This window comes from Amphiura filiformis, chromosome 12 (genome assembly GCF_039555335.1).
Source record: "Amphiura filiformis chromosome 12, Afil_fr2py, whole genome shotgun sequence".
NCBI lineage: Eukaryota > Metazoa > Echinodermata > Ophiuroidea > Amphilepidida > Amphiuridae > Amphiura > Amphiura filiformis.
In genome coordinates, this window is record NC_092639.1 from 49988272 (window position 1) to 50005640 (window position 17369).

The following is a 17369-nucleotide window of genomic DNA, read 5'->3' on the forward strand; positions in this document are numbered from 1 at the left end:
TGGATCTCGAAATGCCCTTTTAAGTACTGCTTTCTGATGACTAGAATAAAAAGGACGTTTCGCGCCCATACTGACAGCTGCTCGGCTCGTCTTCACATCTACAAATGACCGAAACGTCCTGACAAAACATTCAAATAAATTGCACGTTGTTTCATCTGTAGCAGAGTGATGGATTTTCTTTAAATCAACAATAACCAGTTCAGTAAGATGAGGTAATAGCTTTCATGCGGAGCAGAAAAAACAAATCGTCCCTGTATGAATAGTTATCAAAACATCTAACCGTCAAAAACACTCAATTTTACTGGTTTTATAAAAAAATTTGAAGTAGTCTATATCATAGAGTTCTGTCGATAAATTATTATAGTACAAAAAATTCAAGCGCAAAGAGGACACGCAATACCCAAAGGAAAACGTATAGCTTATCAGTTAAAACCCTTTCATGTACGCGTTTGGATAAAACACATACAATAACATTATGACTACATGTTAATTCCCGGATTTACTTGGGTTAAGGCAATAGAAACAAATTACTTCGAACTGTCAATCGACCTTCGATGCTTGGTCGATCCTTATTATTTATGAAATCAATTAATTGACCATTATTAATTGTGATAACATATAAATCTTTGCCTGTATGGACATTAAAAGTATAAATTTAGCATTAATTCGGATTAACTAGTTGTTCATTAATCATGTTAATAACAAGCATCGAAGCAGCATCGACTGTCGATGTTTCTGGTGCTTTAATAACTTAATAAGCAAATCGGACCTCATTGTTTTGATACATTAATCTGTTCTAAATCCTTTATAGTAAAACAGTAATTATGGAAACAATGTGCAACTCTCTAGAGTTCTGACTATGGGGATCAAAGGAAATTGTGCAACAATCAGAGTAAGAACCGGATTTGGTTCGACGTTTTTGTCCGAGTTTTTTTTTCTTTTTTTTTTTCTTGCGACAGACGCAAGGTTTTCTGCTCCAATTGTCCGTTCTCGGTTGCTTTTCCACTCAAATGTTGAGTTTTGTTCCAAGCGTTGTTGTCATTATCTTCGTTATCCGCAATTACCGGTGCGATTCAATGGGAAAAAACGAATGTAAAACCTCGGTATATCGGTATCTTGGCCTTTAGGCTCAATAGCTCGTCGTCGTTTCAACACAATTACTATGCATGCGAAAGGCGTATTTATAATTGATCTGATATTCGCCAGTATGCAAAATGTACCACGAGGTAAGCTGGTAAACATATTGGCTATAATGTAGACAAACATTAATCAAGGAGTGCTGTTTAAAACACAAGCACCATTCAATAATTCAACATTAATAATTCACTTTGACTGTTTTATTCACACGTACCCATTCTTTGATAGCGTCACGATAATTGGCTATTACTCGCATTTGCAGAGCCACTTTGAATATTTGATAATGTTTATGTGTTGAATGGAATAAAGGATTTGCACCTCACATGCGTTCCTGTTATGGAAAAGACAACATTTTAATGTCTCAAAAATGATAATAAAGAACAATTATTTTCTTATCCTCAGTAAATTTCATTTCTGAATTAGGTACGTTTGTTGCCTACCTGTATACCAATTACAGCTATATAACGTATTTAAAGCATTCTTAATTGAAAAGGAAACGCGCAAGAATTCGTTGAAGGTTGATTAAGCTCGTATTTGGTCGATTACTCGTCTTTCCATCTGATATGCACTCAGTCGTATGATTACCAATCAATCACTGTGCCATTTGGTAGTGTCTTTGTAAACTAATTAGATGGTATCGTGACTTGTACTTAACGTCGAAATCCATGCAACCAATCATTTTATCATCCATTAAACAAGAATATAGAAATGGCACCATACCGTAAAGATTCGCCTAATGGCGCACATGGGCACCTTTGCCGTAAGGTAAATTTCACGCACAAATAATTAGCTCCCTCCTCTAAAAATTCCAACAAGAGTTTAAGTATCGTGCCCCTTTTATATATTTGCTGTTGGGATTTTTACGGCTGGGCTCTTTTAGTTTATGCATAAAATTCCAGTTATGTCAAGGGAACCCATAATGCGCCATTAGGCGAATCTTTACGGTATATCGTTTGAATGTTAGTTGAAATATTTGTAGGTTATTATTATGGTAACCATAATATATCATATTTTGGCACCATTTATCTATAACAATGATAGGGATGACAGTAAAAGCATAATAGGTCTGTCACACTATAGACTATGCCATAGTCGATTTTTGATAAATAAAAATGTTATTAATCATGATGAACGCATTCAGTTGAACTCGAAATTATACTGATATCCTACATCAAAATACTAGTATAAAATGGTTATGAAAAAGTTTAGGCTATATAATTATATTTGTGACAGTAAAAGTAAAGTATAGGCCCTACGTAGGCTTATATTATTTAATGCAACATATCATAATGGCATAATTATAATGACACTTCAATACTGAACAATTCTAATTTTAGAATCTGCCAGTTTATTATCCGAAAAACCGACTATGGACTTTCACTTTTAAGCAGAACTTTACCCCGGGACTCACACACTGTCAATCATACTTGTTTATCAATAAAATCTAACCACAAGACTAAGCATGGTGGTACAATACGCGCTAGATGCATACGTTCATCCACCAGCACAAAAGCGCCGCATTCCCTAGATCGTTGTGTACCATGTATAGTTATAATGGTACCAGTACGCGTCGGGAGGATTTAAACAATAACGAGATCTGGGCGACCAATCACAAGCCAGATTCAGTTTTAAAGATGCATTACATCATCACCAATTTTAGTTAGGCCAGAAATTGGCCTAACTCTCAAGGCAAAGTCAGTAGTCCACTTGGGAAGCTAACACACAGAGGGCGTACGGTGACTGAAAAGATCAGTTGTGAAAATCTATCAATTGTGCACTCATTAATTAAATCAGAGTTTTAAGCTTAAATGTAATAGCCAGACTGGTAGGAATTTGATATTGCGTCCTCTACCCTTCAGAAAGTGCCCCTCCCTCAATACTACTTACATGCATAGGCCTACTAAATTACGTGCAATTTAACTTTTTCTCTTCTCTTCTCTCTTCAATTTTTCTCACTTTCTTTTCTTTTTTCTCTCCTTTTCCCCTTTTTCTACCTGTCAGTCACTAAAGTACTGGGGGAAATATGATATTGCGTCACACACCCTTCAGAAAGTCCCCCCCCCCATGATCGATGCACATGTTCGCCATAGCCCTACATCCGGTACAAGCGCCTGCGAAACCTTGCAAACACCTGCGGTATATAAACGAAAGAATAACGAACAAACCCAGGGTATATATACAGAGCAGTACGAACACACATCGGACAACTTCCGAACATGTGTATTCGGCACACTCCGTTTCAAGTTTTGTGCATGCAATTGGCAAGTGGACTACGGAGAAGTCTAGTCACACTACGACGGACTGGATCAACGTACATCACCGAATACAAAAATATTTTATTCGGTGGAAAAATCACCAGTCCGGCAGAAGATTCGGTGGGATTTTGGGTCCGATTCCCGTTCGTTTCTCTATGCGTTGTGGCCGCTAATAATCCTGCAGGCGTCTTATATTCGATCGTTCAACGTCCGACAAATGACCGGATTTGGGGGTCAACGTCCGACAAATGACCTGCTCCGATTCCCGTTCGTCTCTCTATGCGTTGTGGCCGCTAATAATCCTGCAGGCGTTTTATATTCAATCGTTCAACGTCAAACAACTGACCGGCGAATCCGTCGCATGTGGCACCAACAGAGACGTCCACCCTATCAGAAAAGTGGGGGAGGAGAGGGTGTTTGAGAGGGTTTTTGACCCCTTAGAGGCAGTGACGTAGCAAGCACTTTTTCAGAGGGTGAACAAAGTGGGGAAAGGCAACTTTTAAGGGGTGAAACTTTGACGAAAATGGTCAAATATTGGCTAATAAGTACAAAAGGGCTACAAATCTGATATATCAGGGCATCCAGCGTCCGGGGGCAATAGAGGTGAGAAACCTTTGGACAATGAAGGCCCAATTGAAGCCATTTGTCATTTTTTTGATAAATTTTAGCACTATTATTGGGTACTATTTTAGTTTGAAACAGCCGCAAATTGGTGAAACGAAAGCCTAATTGAAGCCATTGAAAAGTTTTCACCATTATTGTATAATATAAACAATTGTTTTAAAAATAACACGTGGATGTTCATAGCAGAAGCAAAAAGGAAGACTTGTCCATTTTTCAAAATGAAGGTCCAATTTGAAGCCATTTGCATGGGGACTGTAGGGCCTATTTACATTATTAGGCCTAGGCCTATTGTGTAAAAATTTAGTTTTAAAAATGGAAAATTTGGAAAATTGTTTTTGGTGCATCATTTTTACACTAGTATTGCTTTAAACAAAAAACAAAGAAGGCTCGAACTGAATTTGCAAAATTTAAAATGTTACACTGATCCACTGAAGACTTCAGACTCGTAATTTCAAGTAAAGCATGCATGGATTGATAATTATGTTAAAGTCAGTAATAGACCTAAGTCCGTCTTAAATACTGACTTTGGTGACAAAATGTCACGGGCCCTATATATCGATGGGCCGGCATTAATTTTCACAGGCTTTTGGGCCAAGGAACCACATTAATTTTAAGCACTGCCTATAATAATCACAGGCCTATACTTAGGCTTACTACTATCCTGGGCCTACTCAATAACGTACAATTTAACCTTTTCCATGTTTTCTCTTCTTTTTTTTTTCTTGTCAATCACTAAAACTGGTAGGAATTTGATATTGCGTCCTCTACCCTTCAGAAAGTGCCCCTCCTCAATACTACTTACATGCATAGGCCTACTAAATTACGTGCAATTTAACTTTTTCTCTTCTCTTCTCTCTTCAATTTTTCTCACTTTCTTTTCTTTTTTTCTCCTTTCCCCCTTTTTCTACTTGTCAGTCACTAAAGTACTGGGGGAAATATGATATTGCGTCACACACCCTTCAGAAAGTCCCCCCCCCCCCATGATCGATGCACATGTTCGCCATAGCCCTACATCCGGCACAAGCGCCTGCGAAACCTTGCAAACACCTGCGGTATATAAACGAAAGAATAACGAACAAACCCAGGGTATATATACAGAGCAGTACGAACACACATCGGACAACTTCCGAACATGTGTATTCGAGACACTCCGTTTCAAGTTTTGTGCATGCACAAAACTTGAAACGTATTGTCGACGGACTAAACAAACATCACCTAACACGAAACGCATTTGGCGGATAATAGCAGGACATATGAAGAACATAAAACGAACATTGACGAACACTAACGGATTTGCTAAAATATCATCCGTTTCTTATACGGAAGACCGATCCGGTGTAGTGTGACACTAAGACGGTCTGGGTTAACGTACATCACCGAATGCAAAAATATGCTATCCGGTGGTGAAGGCCTCACAGGAACGTATTTGCAACGAACACGGGCCGAGTGCAACGAACAAAGAACGAACATGAACGAAAGGAGAGCGAACAAACTCCGGCAATATGCAGCACCATACGAACACACATCTGATAAATACCGAACATGTGTATTCGGTACACTCCGTTTCAAGTTTTGTGCATGCACAAAACTTGCCGACGGACTTAACGAACATCACCTAACACGAAACGCATTTGGCGGATGATAGCAGGACATAAAAAGAACATAAAACGATCATTGACGAACAACAACGGATTTACTAAAATACCATCCGTTTCTTGTACGGAAGACCTATTCGGTGTAGTGTGACAGGCGCATAAGCAAATGCTACTTTAACTTATTGCACACATTGGTAGTTGAGAAACAATTTTTTAAACACATCAAAACATCTGTATTCACAGTAGTGAGCCAGCATATCAGTGACACTGTATTTACTGTTCCAAACGTTTGCGTTTCATTGGCAATTTGAAACGGTCTCACATTGAAAGGGCAAGATTTCAAATATCCATAAAGCGAATAATAATAATAATAAATCACTCTTATTGCCGAATACTTAGATAAACTTCTTGACACATTAAAAAAATCGAAGTCCAGCGAAGCACCAATTGGGTTATTGGAGTGACGTCCCATGGTGCATCTTCTTTAGCTAGCGAGAGTATGAATTTTAGAAGTCAAATACCAACGCCGATAGCAATATCCAATATTAAGTACATATTTGAATGCATTGCACGTAAAGTAAGAAAAAATATCAGATTAACGACACAAATTATATTGATGTGCCTCACGTATAAAGTCTTTCCGTGTACTAAAGCTGTTCAAAACTTTGACCTATTGTGGCCAAGTCAAATACCCTACAATGAAGGCAATAAGAGCGATGAAACAAAACGTGCAGCTTAAGAGACAAGGCACCATTTAGCGCCACAATTAATTATACACTTACACTCTTTTATTCATGTTTAAGGGAGGTGTAATGAGCGAACCGTGGTTTGGATTCCAGAGGGAGGGAGGGTGTCTGTAAGAGGCACAGCCATCAGAAAATGAATAACTGAGATCGCGCGCCAAATAAACTTACTGCAGTAATTTTCCAGTCTTTAAAAAAATTAGGCATAGTAATCGAACCCGGCACCTTTCGGTTCTGAATCAACGGATAGTACCACTAAGCCAACTTCCTATCTGCACTAAAACCTGTGATATTAATTCTTGATAATGCTTAACGGAGAAATCAAATAGAAGTTCCACAACTAAAGTAGCAATCGATAAATCTGCTCACTCAATCATCAAATAAATAAATAAATAAATAAATAAATAAATAAATAAATAAATAAATAAATAAATAAATAAATAAATAAATAAATAAATAAATAAATAATAAATAATACAAAAAGAAATTATAAATTAGTTTTTCTAGCCCCTACGCTGGAAAAATAAAGCAGCATAAGAAAAGTGGTAGACGCACGGTTTCGAACAAGCGACGCTCAGAATAGCAACTAAGACATCACAACGCCTTAGAGTTTAGACCGCTAGGCCACAGAATCACATAGCCTAATCAATGTCAAAGAAATATATTAACCTTTAACGTTACCCAATATTGGCAAATGACACGGGCAAATGTCTGCGGGTAAAGATTCTGCATAATAGAAAGGCGCACAAAGGGTCTATCCTGAAGTCATACTAACCAAATGGTCATTGACATGTAACCAATTCTTTGTATACTAGCTACAGTCAACATATAAAAAAGAAGTATATTATTAGGCGTAGACGCCACTCGTGCACTTGTTTGAGTCCACTGTTATTACGAAAACAGCCTTGAACCCTGAATTCAGAGGTAGAATTTGGGTTGTTATATGCAAATACAAACTAATTATATCATGAAAAAACCCACCGAGAGGACTACGATACTTATTCAGAGCCAATCTACATTATGTTATTTACAAAAGCCGACGATCAAAGTAAAATTATAAAAGGAGTAAGACCAGATATCAACGTTAAATCACGGTAAGCCTAAAATCGCATCGAAAACGCCAAAATGCAGTCACAAAATTTATAATATTACTAAATCACCAAAACGAATTGTAACGTAGGTATGCAGAAAAGAGTTGTATTAGCAATAACAAAGTATTTGCAAAAAGATTTGTCTTTGGCATGTCGCTTTTTTGAAATATCACCAAAAATATCAAATTTTGGAAAAACGCCCCAAAATTTAAACAAACAAGAACCTTCCAAAATAAATATATATTAGCACTCGGCGGTCCAGTCACTACCTGTCGCTGTGATTTGGAGTAACTCGTTGCTTCCCTTCTCCAGATACATGTACTTCAAGTTTGCTCATACCCCACGCCTTAATCATTGTAAATATTATTTGATAGTTATACACGTTAATTCATTACTTGATTACTGACAATCACACCATTTAAATCAGTATAAATGACATGAAAATGTATTGCTCCGTTTAATCTAATGAATTACCTTTGGTATGTATCTGGGTTAACTTTTATGACAATGTCATTAAAATGCAAAAAGGGAAAGCTCGTCATATTCTATCTTAAATGAATGTGTATCATCCATCACAACCAGGATGCAGCAATTACACTATATTTTATTCGAATGCCAGCTGATCGCGTCAAATCATTTATGAAATATATACAATTTATTTCTACTGTTAACCATAATTTACTGAATAAATCATCTGTTGACACCATTATCTAGATGATAGAGATAGCACATTAGTAACGACCTATAAACTACGACTTTGTTGTTCACAAATGCCATAAATTGAGTCGAGCCAGCATGTCAGTGACATCATATTTTAAAAATGCAAAAGTTTGCGTTTCACTGGAAAATTAAAAACGTCCCACATTTACCGAATGCTTAGGTAAACTTCTTGACAGATTAAAAAAAATTGAAGTCCAGCGAAGCATCAATTATGTTATTGGAGTAAACGTCCCACGGCTAGCGAGGCTACGATGAGTTTTAGAAGTCAAATGCTAACGCCGATAGCAATATCTAATTTTTGTTCTTATGCATTGCACATTTTTTCCCCAAATGTCCTAATGTTTTTGGTGTTTTGGGGACAAAATCTATATCTTCAATATGAAAGGTTAAACTTTTCAATTGATCGTCGGGTTTTAATCCCAGCTACATAAACTTTAAGTACATACGTGTATCATTAGATTTATACAATTTACTTCGCGGACTGTTCAATTTTAAAAACATCAATTTATAATCATTTACCATAAAATGTGCATGATATAGTGAATTTCAAAAAAATCAAATTTATTTGATACCAGAAGGACTTTCCTCGAATAAAAATGCAATTCGATATTTCTGGTGTTTGAGCGTAAACTCGCACGTTTCTTTATGTGGAATATCAAAATTTCATAGCACACTAGGGTGCCGAGCACCATTTTGTGCAGCATACATTAACCCTAACGCTAAACGTGGTTTTTGGCTATCAGAAAGGAAAGAAGGAACGAAAAAGAAGAGAAGATGAACAAAGAAGTTACCTGGCACACCCGAGATTCGAACCTTAGACCACTCTTATCCTCAGAAAATACCGAATATAGCTATGATTATTAAATGCTTTTAAAAACTGAGCCTGAAATACACTTCTTGAAATTTAGTACCGTGTATTATAAGATACAATGATTAGGAACAATAATCCAACAGCTTAATACTACATTAAGTGATATCTAAAGCATTCTGAATGGGAAAGGAAACGTAAAAATACGTTTTAAGGCTAATTTAATTCGTATTTGGTCAATTACGCGTCTTTCAATCAGATATGCGCTCAGTTGTATGATCACTAATCAATCAATCACTGGACTGTATCATTTGTTAGTGCTCTTGCCAACTGACTAGGTTTTAGCATGACTTGCACTTAACTTCTAATTCCATCTTATGCAACAAACAATAATCAGGCAAAAATTTAGGCATGAGCCAAGATCTTGAGATATCTTGCTAAGAACATGTCAAGAACACTTCCATGTCCATGAATACCTTATTCAAGGGCGTCAATTATATTTTTCAACATTAATTCACAAATTCGCCCCCTAATTCCATGCCTATGAATCCTGAATAGAGGATTGTATGGCATTTCATTTCATTTCATATTTATTGAAAATAACATCGTGGCAAATAGCCAAATTGCGTCACTTTTTACAATATATTATATATTATTTTTATATTATATTATATATTAATGTCACAAACATATACATCATACAATATACAACATATACATCATACACATCATGAGTATTAGAAAACTATTTTGATGTTCACTAGTGTATGTAAAATGCCGCCTTCCGCACGAAAAATTGGGAAGATTAGTTCCCAATTGATGCACGATATAAATACAATTTTAAATCCTTTTCTATAGCACGTTTGTGTGTAAATGGTTCGTCATGGATTCTGATCGTACGGTGAAATTGATCTTAAATATTTTTTAAAATTTTAATCCAAGTATTTCTCATCAAGTTGATATGCATATGAATTTTAATATCCCATTTTATGTAATAACCGGCTTGATATTATCCATATGTGTAAAAACCATTAAAAACATGATTTTTTCTCAAAGTGGACCAGAAAAAGTTCATTTTTTAAGTTTATCGATGACGACAACGTCGTCGTCTACCGACGCGCGCACGGCGGCGCGGAAGCGGAACGATGGGAGTTATACGCGTTTCGTGAATTTTGCTGGACGCGTCTCGGTCGTCTCGCTTTCGACACTATTCTAGACGTACGCGGTTGTCATTTCGCGACGTCGGGCGTCGACTTCAAAATTAGGTTAGGGTTTAGAATTAGGGACGGCTATACGTTAGAGGTACATATAGGATTTAGGGTTATTGCGATGGTTAGATTAGGGTATGATTGTGGGTGTAATTTTAGGGCACCCCCCATTTATAAAACATTCTTCCATTTAGACAACATGGGATATTTTTAGCATGCAATAACAAGATCCATTGTGCAAAATCACAGGTCCATTGCAATGCAAACAGACAATGTAAACAGCTAGCCCTCATTTCATATTCATAACCTTGGATTAAGGTGTAAATTACAAAATGTGTTACATAACAAGCATCTATGGTCATGCAGAATCATATGTTATGTGTGTACTGTAGTACATTGTAGTATTGGTAAATTTGCCTACTGAATAGAATGCTAATGCACAAAAATTAAATGAACATCTGGGAAAAGTTCAATTATATTTTTTTTAATGAAATGCAGGCTTTTTGCTAATCAATGGTTCGTTGGATGTGTTCGCCATCTCACGATGCGTCACAAATTACAAATAATTGACGCTACATGCAGTTTCGGTCAAAGAAGAACGGCACTTGTTTACATTTTGAGAGCGTGCACAGCGTAAACACGGACGTGTGTTTCTGATCGGTGATTCAATCGTCTGACAATCATAACAACAGACGCGGTAATCTGAATGGCCGTTTACGCGTCAAAATGTTGCGTCAAAATGTCGCTCATTAACAGGGCGCTTGCGTCAATCTGAGTAAGGGACTGCCGTTCTTCTCTGAAACTGAGTGTGGTTCAACATGCATGCATGTATATGTGTACTGTGTAAGCTTAAACAAATTGTTGTGTACTCACTACATCAAAATTGAATTCACTATAAATCCATTATAACTTGACTTCGACGAAAACATGGAATTGAAATCAGGCCTTATAGTTAAAATATATAGACCTACAACCTTTGCGGAAAAGGTTGCCACACCTGAACGTTAATTGGCCAACATCCTTCCCCGCTCCCCTATTGCAATGTTACAGTCTCCCAACATTGAAAAAGGGGGGTGGGGGTGGGGAAGGGGCGAGTGTAAGCTGCATGTACATTTGCAACTATTATACAAAATAATACGGAACTATCACATATTTGGCTCCGATTGCGTGCTTTTAACACCAGAACGTGCAGGTGTGGCAACGAATTTCCGCCAAGGTTGTCTGAATGAAATGTAAAAAATTCATCTGAAATTACGTTTTCGTTCATATCTTTAGAACGGAATGTCGGATTCACGTGCAATTTTCACAAAGTCTTAGCCTGTTTATGTACTCTATACTGAATATAACTATTTGCATGTAATTTTCACATGGCTTGGTCTATGTATCCTATTAATTATAAAGATGCCAAAATAATGCAAAATATGTGAAGAAAACATCAATCGCCATTACATGCTGTCTACTGAAGATAGTACACGAAAAATTTTAAAACTATTTTAATGATGACGAAATAGCGTGAAGTTTAAGTATTAGCCCTAATAATAATAATAGCAAGGATCAGAAGAGGAAAATTATAATCATAACAAAGTCATCAGACAGATTCGAACCCCTGATTTCACTGATCTATAGATTACAAGGCGACGACTTAACCGCTTAGCCACGAAGAAGTCGATGATTACGTGAGCATTTCTCATGTATTAATGCTAATTTAAAATTATGCAATGCTTATATGTACATTAAAACAGGTGATTTAATTCTCATTCACCTACAGTTTCAATTGTTATGCCGTTCCGGTTGGTTTAACCTAATGTAGAGATGTTATAACCTCATAGTAGAATGAACATGTCATACAAATGCATTTAAGATCAGTAACCTATTGCACATATGGAAATGAGGTTGTTGGTTTAACGGTCGACGGTCGACACAAACAAATTAAAAGAAATTTAGATTATTTTTTTATTTAAAATTTGTCCAACGTGCGGAAAGTGCGTGAATCAAATTTCAAGTTTATTTTTATAACCCTAAATACATTGCCAACATATATAATCGTTGTAAATCGATGCAATTATGTGTATTTGGAACGTTTCAGGTCAATTTTCTACCATATGCATTGCATAATTTTAAACTAACATTAATATATTAGATATGGCTACAAAATTCATTCACTTCTACGTGGCTCGGCGGTAAAGGCGCCGATTTGTATTCTACAGGCTACGGGTTCGAATCCCTTTGTTAGTTTTGTTAAAAATTAATATTTTTCCTCTCTTAATCCTTCGTATTATTGTTGGCCTAATAGTTAAACTTCACGCTATTTCATCATCATTCAAAAATTATGAAATGTTCGGTGTACTATCTACAGTAGACAGCACGTAATGGCGATTGAGAAGTTTTTTGACACATTTTGCATTATTTTGGCATCTTAATAATTAATAATATACATAGGCCGATCCGTGTGAAAATGATATGAAAAAAGTTATCTACGCTTAATTGTAACATGGATAAAGGATAAAACGGACATGATCCACTAAAAACCTGTGTGTAGCAGCAACTTGATACGATTTTCCGTTACTGATATTTAACAGAAAATCATGCAGTTTAGAGGCCTAATTACAAAATGTGTGTAATTTAGCATAAAGGGTGATTTCAGTGACCACTCCCTAAATAAACCAAGTTCTTTGTCAAAATTTTTATTATGAATCATAAGAATATTATCTACTCCCAAATCGTGTGCAATATGAAGCTCATACGACATTCCGTTTTTGAGTTATGAGACAAAAACGAAATTTAGATGAAATATTTTGCATTCGGCTCAGACAACCTTGGCGGAAAAGGTTGTCACACCTGAGCGTTAATTGGCCAACATCCTTCCCCGCTCCCCTATTGCAATGTTGATTTGGACAAAATCGTCATCATTTCTACATTACAGTCTCCCAACATTGAAAAATGGGGGAAGGGCGAGTGTAAGCTGCATGTACATTTGCAACTATTATACAAAATAATACGGAACTATCACATATTTGGCTCCGATTGCGTGCTTTTAACACCAGAACGTGCAGGTGTGGCAACGAATTTCCGCCAAGGTTGTAGCCTTTCAAGCACATGACACTGTTCACTTTCAAGTTTCAACTCTTATTATTTGATAAAACCGCCACTTCGCAATAGATAGGATGTCGCCATTCTTATTTGATTTGTTTTTCTTGTTGCACACCACTATACATGCAAAAATCCTCATTGAACGACATGTTCATATTGAACTACAAATGAAATTTGGTATCAAAATAAAGCTATTCATAAGTGATAATGTTATTATATTATCTGTATACCATGCTAATCATCAACTTCTTTTAATCATCAACCTTACAACCCCCTCCCCCACCCCACCCCCATTTTTTTCCCATTAAATCAACCTGGTGTGGTTCTCAGAATAAAACACTGAGTTCGGAGTTTGATTCGAACCCGATTTGGTGGTGTGTAAAATCAAGATTTGTTCAAGTCTACTCACCACATACTCACAACAAGTATGCATTTCTCAATAGGCTAACTTTTTAGCCTGATTACAAGTCTGTCCTTTTTAAACAACAATTTCTCGTTCAATTAAAGCATCAAAATAAATTGCAAATTTCTAGATTTTTTTATTTTTTATGAAACACTATGGACTTTTCATGGTCCATTTCAAGAGTATTTTTCTGATAGAAACACCAGTATACTTTATGTGCATTGACAGTTTTGGTAGCCCATTCTCTCAAAGCTGGCCATTTTCATATTTTTACGTCACTGTAGTTTCTAGGTCAAATCTGTCTCGTTCTAAGGAACTATGAATAAACTGTGAAATATCAATTTTAAACGACTTATTTTCTCAATAAAGGAGTCATTTTTTGTCCTCATAAAATTAGCTTGCCAATGATGTGATGTTGTCCGAGCAATATATATGACCTTTAATTGTCATGCATTACGCATGAATATAGAAATGACACCATAACATTTCATTTGAATGTTAGTTGAGCACGTCGAATCAATTAGACAAAATATTTGTATCTTACTATTGCGGTGACTATAATTCATTGAGTATGAATCATTTATCTTTGATCATTTCTAGGAACCATTTATCAATTGGGATGGTAGTATATTGTGCCCCATATGAACCATAGAATTTTTGAAACCCATCAACTGTTTTTGCAGTATTGGGCCAGCATGTCAAATGGTCTCATTTGGGCCAGCAATTGGGCCAGCATGTCAAAAAAGGCTAAGATTCAAATATCCTCCGAAAGCGAATGTAATATTGCCGAATGCTTAGTCTTGAAACATAAAACAAATATCAAGTAGGTTATTGGAGTATTAACATTCCATGGTACATCTTCCTTAGTTAGGGGGAATGAGCGCTTTGGAAAAAAATATCGACAAAAAAAATCGCGTTCCGCTAAAAATTTTCGGATCCCCCCTTGTTTTCTCGAATTTCTCCATAAAACTTAACAATGCCCCTCCTGGTTCAACAAAAAAATTCGCGTCCCCCCTAAAGAAAAAAAAAAAATCGGGTTCCCCCTCAAAATGCCCATTCCCCCTGTCGTAAATAACGATCGCTCCCTTAGCGAGAGTTTGAAATTTAGAAGTCGGTGCCATGCCGATTGCAATATCTAATTTGAAAATAATGTTTTGTTCATCTATGCATTGCACGCAAAGTTAGAAAAACAACAAGATTAAAACACAAATGATAATGACGTTGCTCACGTATAATTTTCTTCCATGTGTATAAATGTATATACCTAAAACTCAATGAAGAGAAAGCTTGCAATGCATCCCGGCCTTTAATTATTGCAGTCAATGGTCAAAGACCGAGTCTCAGGAGTGAGCAAACCACTACGAATAAGAAATAATGACTAAATGCGTGATAAAATTCGGTCAATGATTTTAATAATATTTTTTTCATGTGCTGATAACAAATGGGGTTTTGGAGTCAGATTTTATTGAATTAATTCCAAAATTGCGTTTTTCTAGAAGCTGCTAAAGAAAAATTATCAAAATGTTACTTGAACTCTTCATAACTTTCATAATCTTTCATAGAATTTGCGTGTTTTCACAGATTTTCAGATTTCAGATTTTCGATTTGCATCAGTTGCACGTATACGGATAGGTAAAGCGTGGGTCTATGATAGTCGCGCGCGTTATGACACAAAATGCGTGTTTCATCTATATATAACTTGCTCATGTTCTGAACCACATTTCGTGCAATTATCAACCTATGCTTGGTCGGTCGAAGCTAGTATTGATGATTGATCCCAGAAACTCAAAAATCTGCGCCTCTTCTATAACACCATTTCTAATTTGAAAATAAATTTCTGTTCATCTATGCATTGCACGTAAAGTTAGAAAAACAACAAGATTAAAACACAAATGATAATGATGTGGCTCACGTATTAATTTCTTCCATGTGTATAAATTGTTATACCTATAGGATCAGGAGGTTAAAACTTATGAAATGAAAGCTTGCAATGCATCCCGGCCTTTAATTATTGCAGTCAAAGACCGAGTCTCAGGAGTGAGCAAACCAGCTACCGCGAATAACAAATAATGACTCAACTTACTAAAGCGTGATAAAATTCGGTCGATGATTTTGATAATTTTTAAAGATTCGCCTAATGGCGCACATGGGCGCCTAATTTCACGCACAAATAATTAGCTCCCTCTTCTAAAATTCCAACAAGAGTTTAAGTATCATGCCCCTTTTATTTGCTGTTGGGATTTTTACGGGTGGGCTCTTTTAGTTTATTCATAAAATTCCACTTATGTCAAGGGAACCCATAATGCGCCATTCGGTGAATATTTAAGGCATATCATTTGAATGTTAGTTGGGCATATCAGATGAAATATATGTAGGTTATTATTATGGTAACCATATGTTGGCACCATTTATCTATAACATTGATAGGGATGACAGTAAAAGCATAAGCAAATGCTACTTTAACTTATTGCACACATTGGTAGTTGACAAACAATTTTTGAAACACATCCAAACATCTGTATTCACAGTAGTGAGCCAGCATGTCAGTGACATCGTATTTTTACAATTCCAAACGTTTGCGTTTTATTGGCAATTTGAAAAGGTCTAACATTTTAAGGGCAAGATTTCAAATATCCATAAAGCGAATAATAACAATAAATCACTCTTATTGCCGAATACTTAGATAAACTTCTTGACACATTAAAAAATTGAAGTCCAGCGAAGCATCAATTAGGTTATTGGAGTGACGTCTCATGGTGCATCTTCTTTAGCTAGCGAGAGTATGAACTTTTGCTTCAATATGGTCGCCAAAAGGTGCTGGATTCACTATACTGCAAGAAGTTTTTCAAACCCCATTCCCCTAATGTCAAAAAGAAATCTACGCCACCGATTTGTAGAGAACCACACTGAAGAATTATTTGACAATGTTGACAAAAAGGTCTCACATTGAAAGGGCAAGATTACAAAATATACTCCGATAAAGTAAATAATAAATCAGTCTTATTGCCGAATGCTTAGACAAACTTCTTGACACATTATAAATAGTGAAGTCCAGCGAAGCATCAATTAGGCTATTGGAGTAACGTCCCATGGTGCAGCCAGTGAGAGAATGGATTTTAGAAGTTAAATGCCAACGCCGATTTGAAAATAAATTTCTGTTCATCTATGCATTGAACGCAAAGTTAGAAAAATAACGAGATTAAAGACACAAATGTGATGCGATCAAGCAAAATCAGTCGGAACTCGGCAATAATAAATTTTCAGTTTCTTACAGGATAGTAAAAAACATTTACAAAGCTGGATTTTGCAGGAAAACCCCATTGAAATTGAACAACCAGTTCCAAAGATATGAGCAATTAAAGAGTTTCCAAAACAAGAAGAAACAAAAGGAAATATTTCTTTTATTTGGCTATATCTCAAAATCAATATTTCCGAGTTCCGACTGATTTTGCTTGATCGCATCACAAATGATAATGATGTGGCTCACGTATAAATTTCTTCCTTGTGTATAAATTACTTTACCTAGCATCAGGAGATTAAAACTTATGAAGAAAAAGCTTGCAATGCATCCCAATTATTGCAGTGAAAGACCGAATCTCAGGAGTGAGTAATCCGCAACCACGAATAACCTATTCACTAATGATATACTCCACTTTACTAAAAGAGTGATAACATGATTTTCATAATATTTTGAT